The 15,764-nt window shown below is 40.1% G+C and overlaps 1 long non-coding RNA gene across 1 annotated transcript; it reads right to left on the reverse strand.

The window, feature by feature from the left end:
- Positions 1–4,197: 4,197 nt before the first annotated feature.
- On the reverse strand, positions 4,198–15,535 carry LOC123956035. Its single transcript, XR_006821498.1, has 3 exons — positions 15,525–15,535; positions 4,709–4,719; positions 4,198–4,240 (listed from the first exon to the last, which is right to left on the reverse strand). It is a non-coding gene; the product is annotated as an uncharacterized LOC123956035 (long non-coding RNA).
- Positions 15,536–15,764: the final 229 nt, after the last annotated feature.

Raw genomic sequence — 15,764 nt, forward strand, 5'->3', positions numbered from 1 at the left:
TTCACTTTGCATAAAACTTTCATTTCCTTTGCTTTTGGTATCCATGAACTCACCGACAAGACCAATGTCATGAAACTTTTCTTCTAGGAATTTTATAGTTTCAGGGCTTATGTAAGTTTTTAATCTATTTTGAGTTGGTTTGTGTATGATGTAAAATAGAAGTTCAATTGAATTCTTTTGCTTGGGGATATCCAGGTTTCCCAACACCATTGGATGAAGAGACTACCCTTTCCCCATTGTATATTCTTGGCACCCTTTTTGAAGATCGGCTGACTGTTTATGTGTGGATTCATTTCTGGACTCTCTATTCTGTTCCATTGGTCAGTACATCTGTCTTCATGCCAGTACCATAATGTTTCAATTATTATAGCTTTGTAATATAGTTTAAAATGAAGAGGTATGATGTCTCCAGCTTTGTTCTTCTTCTTCTTCTTTTTTTTTTTTTAAGATTTTTTAATTTATTTGATAGACAGAGATTACAAGTAGGCAGAGAGGCAGGCAGGGAGAAAGGAGGAAGCAGGCTCCCGCTGAGCAGAGAGTCTGATGTGGGGCTCGATCCCAGGACCCTGAGACCATGACCTGAGCCGAAGGCAGAGGCTTAACCCACTGAGCCACTCAGGTGCCCCTCCAGCTTTGTTCTTCTTTATCAAGATTTATTTGGTAACTTGTGGTTCCATATGAATTTTTAAGTTGTTTTTTCTACTTCTGTAAAAAAAAAATGACATTGGGATTTTGATAGGGATTACATTGAATCTGTAGATGGCTTTGGGTATTAAGTCTTCTAATCCATGAACACATATCTTTCTTTGCATTTGTTTGTGTCTTGTTTAATTCCTTTCATCAATGTATTATAGTTTCCAATATATAAATCTTCCACCCCCTTAGTCTTACTCCTAAGTATTTTATTCTTTCTGGTCTATTTTTTATTGCATTGTTTTCCTAATTTCCTTTTCAGATAATTCATTTTTAGTGTATGGAAACACAATTGATTTTTCATGCTGATTTTGTATCCTGCAACTTTACTGTTTTTTATTTCTAGTAGTTTTTTGTTTTTGTTTTTGTTTTTAGTAGAGTATGTAGGGCTTACTATATGTAAGATCATTATGTTTGTAAACAGGAACAATTTTAATTCTTCTTCTCTGATTCAAATTCTTTTATTTCTTTTTCTTGCCTAATTGCTCTGGCCAGGTCTCCCAATACTTTGTTTTGTAGACGTGGCAAAAGCAGGTATTCTTGCCTTGTTCCTGATCTTAGAGGAAAACTGTTCAGTTTTTCAGCATTGAGTGTGATGTTAGCAGCAGGTTCTTCATAAATGACTTTTATTATATTGAGCTACTTTCTCTCCATTCCTAGTTTGTTCAGATTTTTTAGCATGAAAGGGTGTTGAATTTTGTCAAATGCCTCTTCCGCATGTATTGAGATAATCATGTAATTTTTAATCCATATTCTGTTAATGTAATGTATTATATTAGTTGATTTTTATATGTTAAATCATCATTCCATCCCAGGGATAAATCTCACTTGGTCATGGTGTATGATTCTTTCAATGTGCTGTTGGATTTGGTTTGCTAGTATTTTGTTGAGGATTTTTGTGTCTACATTCTTCAGAGATATTGCCCTGTAGTTTTCTTTTCTGGTGGTTTGTGTTTGGCTGTGATATCAGGTAATTCTGGCCTTATAAAATGAGTTTGGAAGTGTGTTTTCCCTTTCCTTTATTCAGAAATGTTTAAGAAGGATTAGTAGTAAATATATTATTATTATTATTATTATTATTAATTATTATTATTTTTAGGTTTGGTAGAATTCACCAATGAAGTCATCTGGTCCTGGGGTTTTCTTTGTAGAAGTTTTTTGATTACTGGTTCAATCTCCATACTAATTGTACATCTTGTCACATGTTCTATTCTTTCATGATTTAGTCTTAGTAGGTTTTATGTTTGTAGGAATTTGTCCATTTTTTCTAGGTTATCCCATTTTTTGGCATTTGATTGTTCTTTGTAGTCTTTTATGATCCTTTTTATTTCTGTTTTATCAATTGTGATATCTCTTCTTTCATTTCTAGTGATGTTTGAGTATTTTCCCTTTTTTAATCTAGCTAAAAATTTTTAAATTTTGTTAATTTTTTTGAAAAACCAATTCTTAATGTTGTTTTGTTTTATTTCTGTTCTAGTCTTTCTTATTTCCTTCCTTCTGCTAACTTTGCACTTAGTTTGTTCTTCTTTTTCTAGCTCCTTTAGGTTTAAAATTAAGTTGTTGATTTGAGATTTTTCTTCTTTTTAAATGTAGATATTGGTCACTACAAAGGTCCTTTTTACTACCACTTTTACTGCATCCCATAAGTTTTGGTAGGTTGTATTTTCATTTTCATTTTTGATGTTTTTTGACCAGATGGTTATTCAAGAATATGTTGTTTATTTTCCAAATATTTGGGAAGTATTTTCCTTCTGCTATTGATTTCTAATTTCATTCTGTTGTGGTCAGAAAAGATACTTTGTATGATTTCAATCTTTTTTTTTTAAGATTTTATTTTATTTATTTATTTGCAGAGAGAGAGATCACAAGTAGTCAGAGAGGCAGGCAGAGAGAGGAGGAAGCAGGCTCCCTGCGGAGCTGAGAGCCCGATGCGGGGCTCGATCCCAGGACCCTGAGATCATGACCTATGACCTGAGCCATCCAGGCGCCCCTGATTTCAATCTTTTAAAGTCATAACAAGTTAAGACTTGTTATGGGACATAACATGTGATCTATCCTGGGAAAAGGTCTGTGTGTGCTTTTTTTTTTTTCTCTCTGTGTGTGCTTTTAAGAGGAATATGTATTCTGCTGCTCTCGTGTCAAATGTTCTGTATAGGTCTGTTAGGTCCATTTGGTCTACAGTGTTATTCAAGTCCTATATGTCTTTATTGATCTTCTGTCTCAATAGTCTATCCATTATTGAAAGTGAAATATTGAAGTTTTTTACTATAATTGTATTGTTATCTATTTCTCCCTTCAGTTCCGTCAACATTTGTTTTGTACATTTAGGTGCTTTAAGGCTAGGTGCCTATATATTTATAATTGCGATATCTTCCTAGTGGATTGACTGTTTTATCATTATATAATGTCTTTCTATGTCTCTTGTGACAGTTTTTGACTTACTGCCTGTTTTTTTTATATAGTATATCTATCCTGGCTCTTGTTTGTTTACAATTTGCATGGAACATCTTTTTCTAGTCCTTCACTTAAGCCTATGTGTGTCATTAAATCTAGAGTGAGTTACTAGTTGGTGGCATATAGTTGGGTATTACTTTTTTATTCATTGATGGAAGAGTTTAATCCACTTACATTAAGATAATTATTGATAAGGAAGGGTTTACTATTGCCATTTTATTGTTTTCTGCTAGTTTAATAGTTCTTTTGCCTGTCTTGTCTTCCTGCTGTCTTCCTTTGTGTTTTGTTGATTTTCTGGTATTGATATGCTTTGACTCTTTGTGTGTGTGTGTGTATGTGTGTGTGTGTTACTTCCGTAGGTAATTTTTGTGTGTGGTCACCTCAGGGTTTACATAAAATATCTTACAATGATAATAATTACTTTTTAGCAGATAACAACTTAAGTTCAATCACATACTAAATCTCTACACTTTAACATGGCCCTACACACAAACTTTGTTATTGCCACAAATTTGTTTTACTTAATACATTTTAGTAATAGTTACTTTAGTAGTTTTGTATTTTACTTTTTAAAATATTTTATTTATTTCTTTGACGGAGAGAGAGCACAAGCAGGGAGTATGGCAGCCAGAGGGAGAAGTAGGCTCCCCACTGAGCAGAGAGCCTGATGCAGATCTCAATCCTAGGCTCCTGGGATCATGACCTAAGCCAAAGGCAGACACTTAACTGACTGAGCCACCCAGGCACCCTTGTCTTTTATTTTTATATTAGAATTGAAAGTGATTTACCCACCACTATTTTAGTAACTCAGTATTCTACATTTGTCTACATATTTACGTTTACCAACAAATTTCCATTTCCTGGATCTGGATGTCCATTCCCTTCTCTAGATTTGAGAAATTTTTAGCCATTGTTTCTTTAGATAAGCTTTCTTTTTTCCCTCTCTCTCTCACTTCTCTTTCTGGAACTCCTATAATTTTTGTATTAGTCTACTTAATGGTATCTCAAAAGTCCCTTCAGCTTTCTTCATTCTTTTTTATTTGTGCTCTTCTGACTGAATTATTTCCAATGACCTATCTTTGAGTTTGCTGATCTTTTCACTTGCTTGAGCTAGTCCGTTTTTGAATACCTCTAGGAAACTTTTCAGTTCAGTTTTGTTCTCTTCAGCTCCATGATTTCTATCTGGTACTTTTAATATTTTCTGTCTCTTTGTTGAGATTCTCATATTGGTCTCTTGACTTGTGGGCATCTTAGTGACAGCTATTTTGAATTCTGTCAGGTGAATCATAGAATTCCACTTTGTTAGGGTTGGTTTCTGGGAACTTATCTTGTTCCTTGGTTAGGATTAGCTTTGAATATTTGATATTTGAATATCTGAATATTTATTTCCCTGGGCTCTTTGTATTGGTGTCTGCTCATTAGACAAGGCAGGCATCATTCCCAACTTTTATAGACGGTCTTCATCGGATAAGATTCCCCTTAATCAGTCCTGCCAAGGATTCTGACTCCTTAGAGGGAAGCTGAGAGCTGAAAAGTTGGGATGCTGGGCACACAAACCAACCCTTTCCTCCCCTGGATGAAGCTGGGAGCAAGAGGGACTCTTCCTGATGATATGGCACTGTACCAGTCAGGGGTTCTCGTGAGATGATGTCTTAACCAGCTTCAGGGAGGCCGTTTCATACTCTTCCATGGTGCTGGAGGATTTCAGTTACTTTCTGGATTTCTCACAAAGGAAATTTGTCTGTGGATTATTGCTGAATTAGTGTGTTTGTGGGGGAAGGAAGGCCCAGGGCTTCCTACTCCACCATTTTGCTGGCATCCTTTCAATGCATATTTTATTTTATTCTATTTTTAAATATTTTATTTATTTATTTGAGAGAGAGAGAGTGAGTAAGGAGGTGAGGAGAGGAGCAGAGGGAGAGGGACAAGCAGACTCTGCTCTGAGCTCAGATCCCACTGTGGGGCTCAATTTCATGACCCTGAGATCACGTTCTGAGCTGAAATCAAGAGTCAAACTCTTAACCAACTGAACCACCCAGGCATCTCCAATCTATATTTTAAATCAATATCTAAGGAGAAATAGAGAAATGAGGGATGGATTAGACTGGGTTCAGAGAGACTGGTAGAGTATTGCAGAAATTCAGGTGTCTCAAGATAATCATCTGTAAAATGAGTTTGTTTTGAGGATTAAATGAATGAATAATTATAAAGCCCTTGAACTAGTAACTGGCGTATAATAAGCACTCAATAAATAGTAGCAGTTATTATTATCCACAAGACAAATGCTAAAGATAACCAACAAAAGCTGAAATAACAGATGGGGTGGAGAAAAAAAAATAACTCGAGTTTTTCAGAAGACCATGTAAACTGGGCTTGTTACTGATTGGAGATGCAGGCCTGAGAGCACCTGAGCAGAGAGGTGACTTCAAGTCTGAGTAGTTGATGGAGACTTTCACCACTCAGGAACTAACATAGTTATTTGGTTTCGGTCAGTTTAAGAAGATGATCATTAAGATGCCTTGCTTTCTCTCCTTACCTGCTCTTCAACACCGTATCTGTCACAATAATAGAGAAGAACCAGGATAAAGGAGTGGGACAGAGAAGAGGGTCTCAAAAGTGCCCCTGCTTTACCTTTCAGCCTACTTGGGAATCTCAAATATCCTGCCTTTGCCTGTCAGGCTTTCCTCTAAGTACTTTCCTTAAGTACTGAAGATCTCAGTTGTAAATAGCAAACATTGATTAAGCTTGTTGTCTGCACCAGTCCTTAAAGAAGTCAAATGATGAGTAGGGAATGAAGATTAAAGGAAGTGAAGGAGATAGATAAGAATATAGTGAAGAAAAACACACTCCAATGGAGCTCACTTTAAATTCATGATCATGAAGCTCAAGTGATCCCTTGAGATTGCAGGCAGTCATCTACACATCCCAGGAGTACTCCAACCTTGTTCCTAGTCTATAATTTCATTCTTTTTCCTCTCTCCTCAAATCACCATCAGCTCATCCCTTATCCTCATCTCAGCTAATGACCTTGCTTCTTACCTTACTATGAAAACTGAAGCAAAGAGGAAAGAAATTTCACTAGCTTCCATCCCATCACATCCCCTACCAGCGTCTATACTCTGCCTTCTCACTTGCTATACCAAATAAACTTTCCATGCTCCATCAAAAGCAAATCTCCATATTCAAATAACAGAGATATTCTCTTTCTCAAGATCTCCCTCCTACAAATCTCTCCTTTTTCCATCAACTTTTTATTCTCTACTGGATCCTTCCCATTAAGTAATAAAAATGCTATTTCTCCCATTGTAAGCAAACAAACAATGTCCTGCTCTATATCCCACTGGTACTGCCAGCTCATATCCTATTTTTTGGCAGCAGAACTTCTTCTTTTTTTTTTTTTAAGATTTTTAAATTTATTCATTTGACAAACAGAGATCACAAGTAGGCAGAGAGGCAGGCAGAGAGAGATGAGGAAGCAGGCTCTCTGCTGAGCAGAGATCCTGATGCGGGGCTGGACTCAGGACCCTGGGATCGCGACCTGAGCCGAAGGCAGAGGTTTAACCCACTGAGCCACCCAGGCGCCCCTGCAGCAGAACTTCTTAAAAGAATCAATCTAGGGTGCCTGGGTGGCTCAGTGGGTTAAACCTCTGCCTTCAGCTCAGGTCACGATCCCAGGGTCCTGGGATCGAGTCCCGCGTCAGGCTCTCTGCTCAGCAGGGAACCTGCTTCCTCATCTCTCTCTCTGCCTGCCTCTCTGCCTACTTGTGATCTCTGTCAAGTAAATAAATAAATAAATAAAAACTTTAAAAAAAAGAATCAATCTACTCTGACCAGGCTTTCTTCTCCCTCCCCCTTCCACCATGCTGTTACCAAGGTTACAGAGAATACCCACATAGAAAATCCTTTAGTCAACTCAACTCATCCTTTCGAGCACATCTGACATAACCCATCAGCTATACTTGATCTAGCTGATCATTGATATATTTTCTTCACTTGCCTTCCTGGACACCACACTTTGGATTTTTCTTCTATTTTACTGGTAATTCTTTTTAGTCTCCTTTACTAGTTCCTACCCTTCTCCCTTACCTCTTATACTCGGAGCATCCCCAACTTCCATTCTTGCTTCTTTTCTCTATATACACTCATTCCCTTTGGGGATCTTTAGTCTCTTGGCTTTAAACACCGTCACTATGTTAATGGCTCAAATTTGTATCTTTGGACTGCTTCATATCAAACTCCAGAGTCTTACATCCAACTACCTACTGAATGTCTCCACCTTGAAATCTGGTAAGCATATGCACACACCAGAGCATGTGACTTTGGAGATCCCTTGAATACACTTACCCAACTCTCCCACAGCCCTTCTCTTAGACATCATGTTCTAGCCCACTGTGTGGCTTGCTTTTTCCTGCATGCATGAACTGTTTCCCACCTAGAGCCTCATCACAGTTTTCTTCACCTACACACTCATTCAGTATCCATTTATGACTGCTGATATCCTGCCAATCCCCAGGATCCAACTCAGAAATCACTCTTCACAAAGCTTTTACCAACCCTCTGAACCAGAATTAATTTCTTCTTCTGGGCTTCCATTGTACTTTATTTATATATCTATTCTAGGCCTTATCATTCTGTATCTTCTTTTATAGTCCACTGTGTTCATTCACTCAACAAATCCTATAGAAGGACTGCTGTAGGCCAGACACTATTGTGGGTACAGGGAACACTTCAGTGTACAAAATAAGTAAGATTTTCTGCCTCTAAGATGTATCCATTCAAGGGGCACTTTGGTGATGCCGTCGTTTGTGTGTCCAACTCTTGGTTTCAGCTCAGGTTGTAGTCTCAGGGTCATGAGGTTGAGCCCTGTGTTGGGTTCCATGTTGGCACAGATTCTCCTTGAGGTTCTCTGCCTCTGCTCTTCCCCCCACTTGCTCTCTCTCTCAAATAGATAAATAAAAATGCTTTTAAAAAATATATATTCTGCAAGTTGGTACAACCACTTTGGAAAACAGTATGGCGTTTCCCCAAAAAGTTAAAAATAGAGCTACCCTATGACCCAGCAATTGCACTACTGTGTATTTACCCCAACAATACAGATGTAGTGAAAAGAAGGGCCACATGCACCCCAGTGTTCATAGCAGCAATGTCCATAACAGCCAAACTGTGGAAGGAGATGAGATGCCCTTCAACAGATGAATGGATAAAGAAGATGTGGTCCATATATACAACAGAATATTACTCAGCCATCAGAAAGGATGAATACACAACTTTTGCATCAACATGGATGGGACTGGGGGAGATTATGCTGAGTGAAATAAGTCAAACAGAGAAGACAATTATCATATGGCTTCACTTATATAAAGAACATAAGGAATAGTTTCTAGGACATTAGGAGAAGGAAGGGAAAATGAAGGAGGGAATCAGAGGGGGAGATGAACCATGAGAGACTATGGACTCTGGAAAACAAACTGAGGGTTTCAGAGGGGAGGAGGGGTAGGGAGATGGGTAGCTGGGTGATGAGTATTAAGGAGGGCATGTACTCTAACAAGCACTAGGTGTTATATGCAAACAATAAATCATGGAACACTACATCATAAACTAACGAAGTACTGTATGTTGACTAATGTAACATTAAAAAAAGGATGTATCCATTCAAGTGGGAGGAGTGAATTTATAATAAATATTAAATATTATAAATACACAAATAATATAGTATTGTTAGAAGATGATAGGTGCTATGGACAAAAGAAAAGGTGATGCCAAGTATGTATGTGTATGAATTGATAGGGATGGGGGCTGTCAGTTGCAGTATTAAGTAAGGTGGTCAGGGACAGCTTCAGTGAGAAGGTGACATTCAAACAAAGACCCAAAAGAAGCAAGGCAGTGAGCCAAGGAAACCAGGGGGGATACCTGGAAGACAGCAGCCCAGACAATGAAACAGCCAGAGCAAAGGCCTGAAGTGGGACATGTCTGCTCACCCTGCATGTTCAGGGACTCACAGCAGCCTGTCCCCGGTCCTCTGCTATGTGCACATGACACCATCACTGCCAGGCTTCACAACCTCACTATTTCTCACTGGTCCTAATTCATTGACTTCCTAACAGGTGAATCTTTTTCCTCTTTTACGTCTTCATATCTGTGACATAAACCATTTCTCTCTCCTTGACCTCTGCAATAGCGGCCTGTCTCTGGTTCACCTCCTCTAACTGGTCCTCCTTCTTCCTTCTTCATCCTCACCCCACTCACATGTTGAGAGCCTCTCAAGTGCTACCCTTGGCTTTCTCCTTGTACCACATTCCTTCTTTAGGTATTGTCTTTCTTTTACTGGCTTGACCATTATTTAGAATCTACTTCTTGACACCTGCACTCAGAAGGCTAGATTAAGTTCCATGTGGATGGCTTGTAGGCCTTTCAGACTTGGAGTGTCAAAAGACAAGTGCACTCTTCAAATCCTACCATGCTCCCTATGTGTCCTGTCTTGATTTCCAGCTCCATTTCATCACTCAACCTGAGAACCTTGGGATTCCCTATGATCACTTCTCCTCCTCACCTTCCACTTAGAATCACTGGCCAAGTCTGGTCCCTCGTCTCCTCTCAGTTTTGTGATCACTGCCCAGTGTGCATCCTCCCAGTTTCTTACATGTGCTAGTTAATTGGCCCATGGCCTGCAGTCTCTCCCCTTTGTAACTTGGCCCATACACTCTGGGAAGACCAGATTATGCTTTCCTCAATCCTGAACAAAACCTCAATGGTATTTGGTTCCTATCCCATGGGCCAAGGTCTTTTGGGATAGTGATGCTTGCCATATAATCTGAGCTCCCTACAACTTCCTCGAGGCACAAAAGTATGAACATCACTCTTGTTTTCTGGTTTTCTTTCAAGATGACATTAAGACTTTGTCTGGCTCTCTCAAGACATGATTCATCCCATAACAGCAATCTTCACAATGCTCCAGATGAACTTTCTCACCAAGTGACAGAATCGCAGCTACCCTTCAATGCCTTATTATAATCAGCTTGTTTCAGGTCAAGTATGTGCTAAGTAAAAATGGCCTGCATTCTCCTCTTAGCTGAGTTACGAATTAGGAACACTGCTCATCCATTCACTGTATTTCTGGAAGGCTGATGTCTAGAGAAGAATCCAACATCATAACTAGAGACATATTTTACCACCTAAAGGAAGGCACTTGTTGGCGCCTTGTGGACAGTTGTCATCAGTATCAATCTCCTGGATCACCTTTCTTAACTGGGAGTCAATGATTCTCTCCACTCTAAAGGGGAAAACCAGATTTGTTCTATGCTTTATCCTACTGCACTCCAGACAGAAAAATATATGGAGTTGGTAAGATCGTTAGGATTTAGAATACCAAGACTCATCAGAAATTGACTCACTTATCATTATAATTTGTAATTTAGGAAAGTTCAAAGAAACAAAATCTGGGACCAATCCCAGCACTGTGGGGGTACTTCTTATTTCCTGGCTCCCCTATTCTTTCCAGGGACATATGCTGAGCTTGCCCTGGGTTTGGGGCCCTGTCCTAAGCACCAAATGAAAGCTGCAGATTATTAGATGTGACAAAATGTTCTCATGAATCTCTCAGCAGCAGCTGGTTGGATAAAACTCCTCTCTGTCACCTCTAACCCCCAAAGGAGATTGAGAGCTTTTGCTTCTTTTAGGGAGACTCAGATACACCCACTGATTAGCCAGAGAAATTTCTGAAGAAGGAAGGAAATTATCAGCCTTTGCATCTTAAAAAGAAATCAAAGGTACCCTCTTTGGAAAACGTCATCTTTCTAGATTATCACCGGTGTCTGTTGCTGTTACTGCAACAATGAAATGCTTCATATGCCTTGAATTCCAGGAATCTGGTCTCTTGCCAGAGCTGCAGAGTGATATGAATAATTTCTCGGCTCTGATACTCAGGATGGATGTGTTTCTGGGATTTTTTTTTTTTTTCAGTAATACCACCAGGGTCTATCTCTCTTAGAGAAGTCAGGGATTTCATGCCACAAGGCAGGCTCCTCGGCTCCTTTCAGGGCAAGTAACAGCAGAACAGAGATCTCCACTTGAAGCAACTCTTCTCATTATTCCCAACTGTCTTGTTGTCAGAAAAATAGGCCAACATCCAGGAGCAAAAACTGTGAAAAATAAGCCAGGATACACCCACAGTATGTTTCCCCTTATTTTAACGTACTCATGGTAATGTAGCAAGTGTGAATCTCATTCCATAGCTCTGGGTGTGCAAGAAACATCACTTATTTTGTTTTCTGAAACTTAAGCTTAGTTCTATTTTGAGTTCCTACCACCCACTGTAATATCAGTCACTTCAGGGGTTCCCCCACCAACATCGTGGCACTGTCAGGGGCCCACTGGTGGGAAGAGCCTTCAAGGATACTCAGGCTCTGTGGTTGGTTGTCTTGGACACAAGACCCTATGGGACACTGCACACGGCCACTTCTGTCATGGGGAACCACTGCTTCCCCTGGCAGCCCTTCTAGGATGTGGGGCCTGGTACCCACTCTGGGACCCTCAACCCTCTCTTCCTCCCCTGCTTGTGGTACTTCTCTTTTCCTACTCTTTCCCCAGCCTGTGGAGGCTCTCTTGTTTGTGGAAGAAATCTTCCTCCCTTTCTGCTTCCTCCACCCCATTCCATCCCTACTCTGACCCTCCTGCTTGCTCAGCCTGCTCCAGACACCAGACTCCTGATGGTTTGTCAAGCACATTTGTGCCTCAGGGCCTTCCTCACTATCTCCTCTTGAAGCATTCTTCTCTCCTGAGATCCATGTGGCTCAATCCAACGTCACCCACTCAGAGAGGTCTCCCTGACCACCGTACATGAGAATACACTCTTTGCACCATACCACACCCCAGACCCAGAATTCCTTATTGCCCTTACCCTGCTTTATTTATATTCATAGCAATTACCATCACCTGACATAAGATGTCCTTATTTGGTTATTTATTTATTATTTGCCTCCTAATTAGACTATAAGTGCTATGATGGTGAGAACTTTATCTATTATATCCCATTAGCTAGAATAGTGTTAGGCAGGTGGTATATACTTAGTATATATTTATATTTGAAGAATGAAGGAATAAATGGTTTTGGGAGAATACTTAGACTATGACAGACAGTGTCCTTCACACCAACATTCATTCAGCTGGAAGACAAAGCCCAGAGTGGGTGAGGTGGTCCCTGAGTTTGGCTGAGGTTCAGAAATCAAAGAGGCCACATGTAGTGGGAACACTGGGACTGAGAAGGGAAGCCTTGTGACATCCAGAACAGGCTATGATATTGGTTGGGGCTGGTCACAGCATGGAACTTGGAGGCTAAGCAGCCAAGGGTGGATGGGGGTCACCCTGAGGAATCTGAATAGAGTGTGCAAGCTAGACACAGGGCATCCAGTTAGTATGGACTGTTTTCCAGTCACACACAATGAAAACTTTATAAAGGATATTTTCTAAGTAAGTACTTCTGCAGATGGATGCAAGGCATGTTTGGGGTACCAGGACAGTAAAAGAGGCAGGTACAAGCTATGCTCTCAGGGAACTTCCACCCTGGTGGAAGAGAGAGGCTATATGCAAAACCAGTGGGTAGTATGTTAGGGAATAAGGACTAAGGAGAGCAAATGTAGCGCAGAGGGGACTAACGCATGGGGCAGGGGCAGGGCAGAGCTCGCCAGGTGCCGGTGGGGGCAAGGACTTGAAGGCAGCACACCAGTGAGCCACAAAGTTGGTTCTAGGCAAGGCTGTGCAATGGGACACCCTTGGTGCATGCAAGGACTTTGTGTGGCCAGCTTGGAAGTGTATGAGTGCATCAACAACAAAGATCAGTGTTGCTCATTAAGGGCCCAGCGCTGTTCTGGGTAGTTGGGATACATTAATGAATAAAACAGGCAAAAACCCTTGCTCTAGCAGAGTCTGGCTTTTAGACAATAAACAGTCAATATGTGATTACTTAGGGATGCTAGGAAGTGGTAAGTGCTATGAAGAAAACGGACCAGGTAAGGGCATCAGAAATTCAGGGTGGTTGCATGTGCGCATGTTCTGTGGACTCAGGTCATGGGCATAAAGAGACAGAGGTAAAGCCCTGAGGTTGATGGGCGTGCTCATTGCTGGCACACAAGCGGGTAGCAAGGCCTGAGTCCGGGGTACCCAAACCCGGGGTGACCAGTGTCAAGTACAGCTGCTGGAAAGTTGAGGACCCAGAATTTCCACTAGAGGTCATTGCAGTTTTGCAAGGTGGGGCGAGAGCTTGATGGGAACGCCTTCACATAGGAGCAGGAAGGGAAACAGAGGTAGCAGCATGAAGCCTTGTCTCAAGCAACTCTTTTGTAAACGAATGGAGAAAACTGGGGTGATAATTGGAGGGGAAAAGCGGTCAAGACAATTTAAAAAAATTTTCTCCAGTGAGAGAACTAAGAGCATGTTTGTGTGCTAATGGGAATGATCCACAGCATTGATAAACCAGGGGGATCTGGTGGGATCTGGTGGAGGGCCTCTGTAGAGCGTTTCCATTTTCTCGGAGACTTAGGAAGCAAGATCTTGATCTGAGAATAGGAATCGGGAGCTGTCGGAGATTTTCAGACAAAGGAGGAAGTGGAAACGGTCTTGGAGAGTAGGAGAGGAAGGATGGCTGCCAGGAAGCACTGAGAACTTATTTGTGGTTTGTGGTCATGAAGTTGAAGTCAGACCACTCGGCACAGTTGTGTGGTTTGTCTCCAGCCACATTTTCATGCATGGGGTGGGTGGAAAGTCAACATGAATCAGGGGTGTGCTTGTGCCAAGAAAGAACAACAAAAGAGAAAGTTGAGGGCACACATGAGGAAGTGGTTATAACTGACAGAGGAACCTAAGTCACATGGGAAGGAAAGTGAGGCATGAAAGGGGCGTGGACAGTGAGAATGTGTTTGGATCAATGGATGGAAAGTCCTGGAATTAAATCTGTAGTACAGTGTGAATAAGCTGGAAAGACTGGAGATAGAATGTTTGAGATTGGTTTTCAATTGAAGATTGCAGTTATTACTAATGACAGTATCAAGGGCGTGACCATGGCAGTGAGTGTCTGCAGTGTGGTAGAAAACAAAACCATTGTAAGGAAATGAGAAACTGGTAGACTGGATGGATTATTTATGATTGATATTAAATCCCAAGAATTATGAAAAGGGTCGTGTGGGGAGAATGACAATGTGCAAGGAGCTAAATTCTACATTTTAAATCTTTTTTATAAATATGAGGGAGAGAGAAATTTGGTCCCAACAGGTCTTTTTTTTTTTTTTAGATTTATTTATTTATTTGAGAGAGAGAGAAAGGGAGCAGGGGGACAGAGGAAGAGGGAGAGAGACGATCTCCAGCCGACTCTGCACTGAATGTAGAGCCTGATGTGGAGCTTAATCTCACAACCTTGAAATCATGACCTGAGCTAAAACCAAAAGTTGGATGCTTAACCAACTGTGCCACCCAGATGCCCCCAAACAGATCTTTTTGATAGCTTAACAGAGAGCCTCAGATCTTCATCTTCTTGAGGGACATGTATAACTTTTTTTTTTCTTTTTGTAATTTACTTTACTGGCTAACTGTTCTCAGCCAGTATTTCCAACATTGTATGTCGTCTCAGCCGGTCTTTGCTGGGAAATTGTATGTCAGGAGAATTGTATGTCAGGAGAATGTCTGCATAATAAGTATATCTTGGCTATGGGGAACTTGACTCCTGACTATTGTTCTTATTTTTTCTCTAAGGAAGAAATTGACTGGCACACAATTGAATATTCCCAGAAAAAAACCTTTAAAAAATGTTATGATAGAGAGATAACCTTCTAAAAACATGAAAGAAAGCCCAAATAAATGGGAAGCAACTATGTTCCTGGATGAGAAAATTCAGTTTTGTGAAGGTGTCACCTTGCCCCAAATTAAATGTCAGATTCAAAGGAATTCCAATCAAAATCTCTATGAGATTGTTTTGGAGCTCAACAGGTTGATTCTAAAGTTCATCTAGAAGAGTAAATATAAGAAAATGGCCAAGAAATGTTGAAAAAACATAATGACTTAAGCTACCAGATATCAAAGTATGCTACTAAGTTACAGTGAATGAAAGATAAGATACTGGTGTGAAGAAGAGACAAATGGATTGATGATAGACCTGTGTTTATGTTGAAAATAGTATTTGATAAAATAAGCATTTCAAATTAGTGGGAGAATAGTCTAACAGATAACTGCTGGCAATTTAGGGGGGAAAATTAAGTCCTTGTATCACAATATACATAAAAAAAAATTCCAGAGCTAAGAAAAAATAAGAGAACATCTTAACAATAATTTAGGGTTTAAAAAAAAAGTCTATTGTGGGGTGCCTGGCTGACTCAGTAGAAGGAGCATTCGACTCTTGATCTTGGGGTCATGAATCTGAGCCCCACTTCAGGTATAGGAATTACTTAAAAATAAAATCTTTTAAAAAAAGTCTTTAACAAAAGCAGGACTCTAAACATAGAAGTCAAGAAAAGATTAAACAGTTTTGACAACAGAACTCGAAGAACATTTCTTTACTACAGATTATAGTAGAAAAACTTCAGGAGAGACAAAAATGCATTTATTGGTATTTTTGTTTATTAAAAACCACATGG

This window comes from Meles meles, chromosome 14, assembly GCF_922984935.1.
Source record: "Meles meles chromosome 14, mMelMel3.1 paternal haplotype, whole genome shotgun sequence".
Lineage (NCBI taxonomy): Eukaryota > Metazoa > Chordata > Mammalia > Carnivora > Mustelidae > Meles > Meles meles.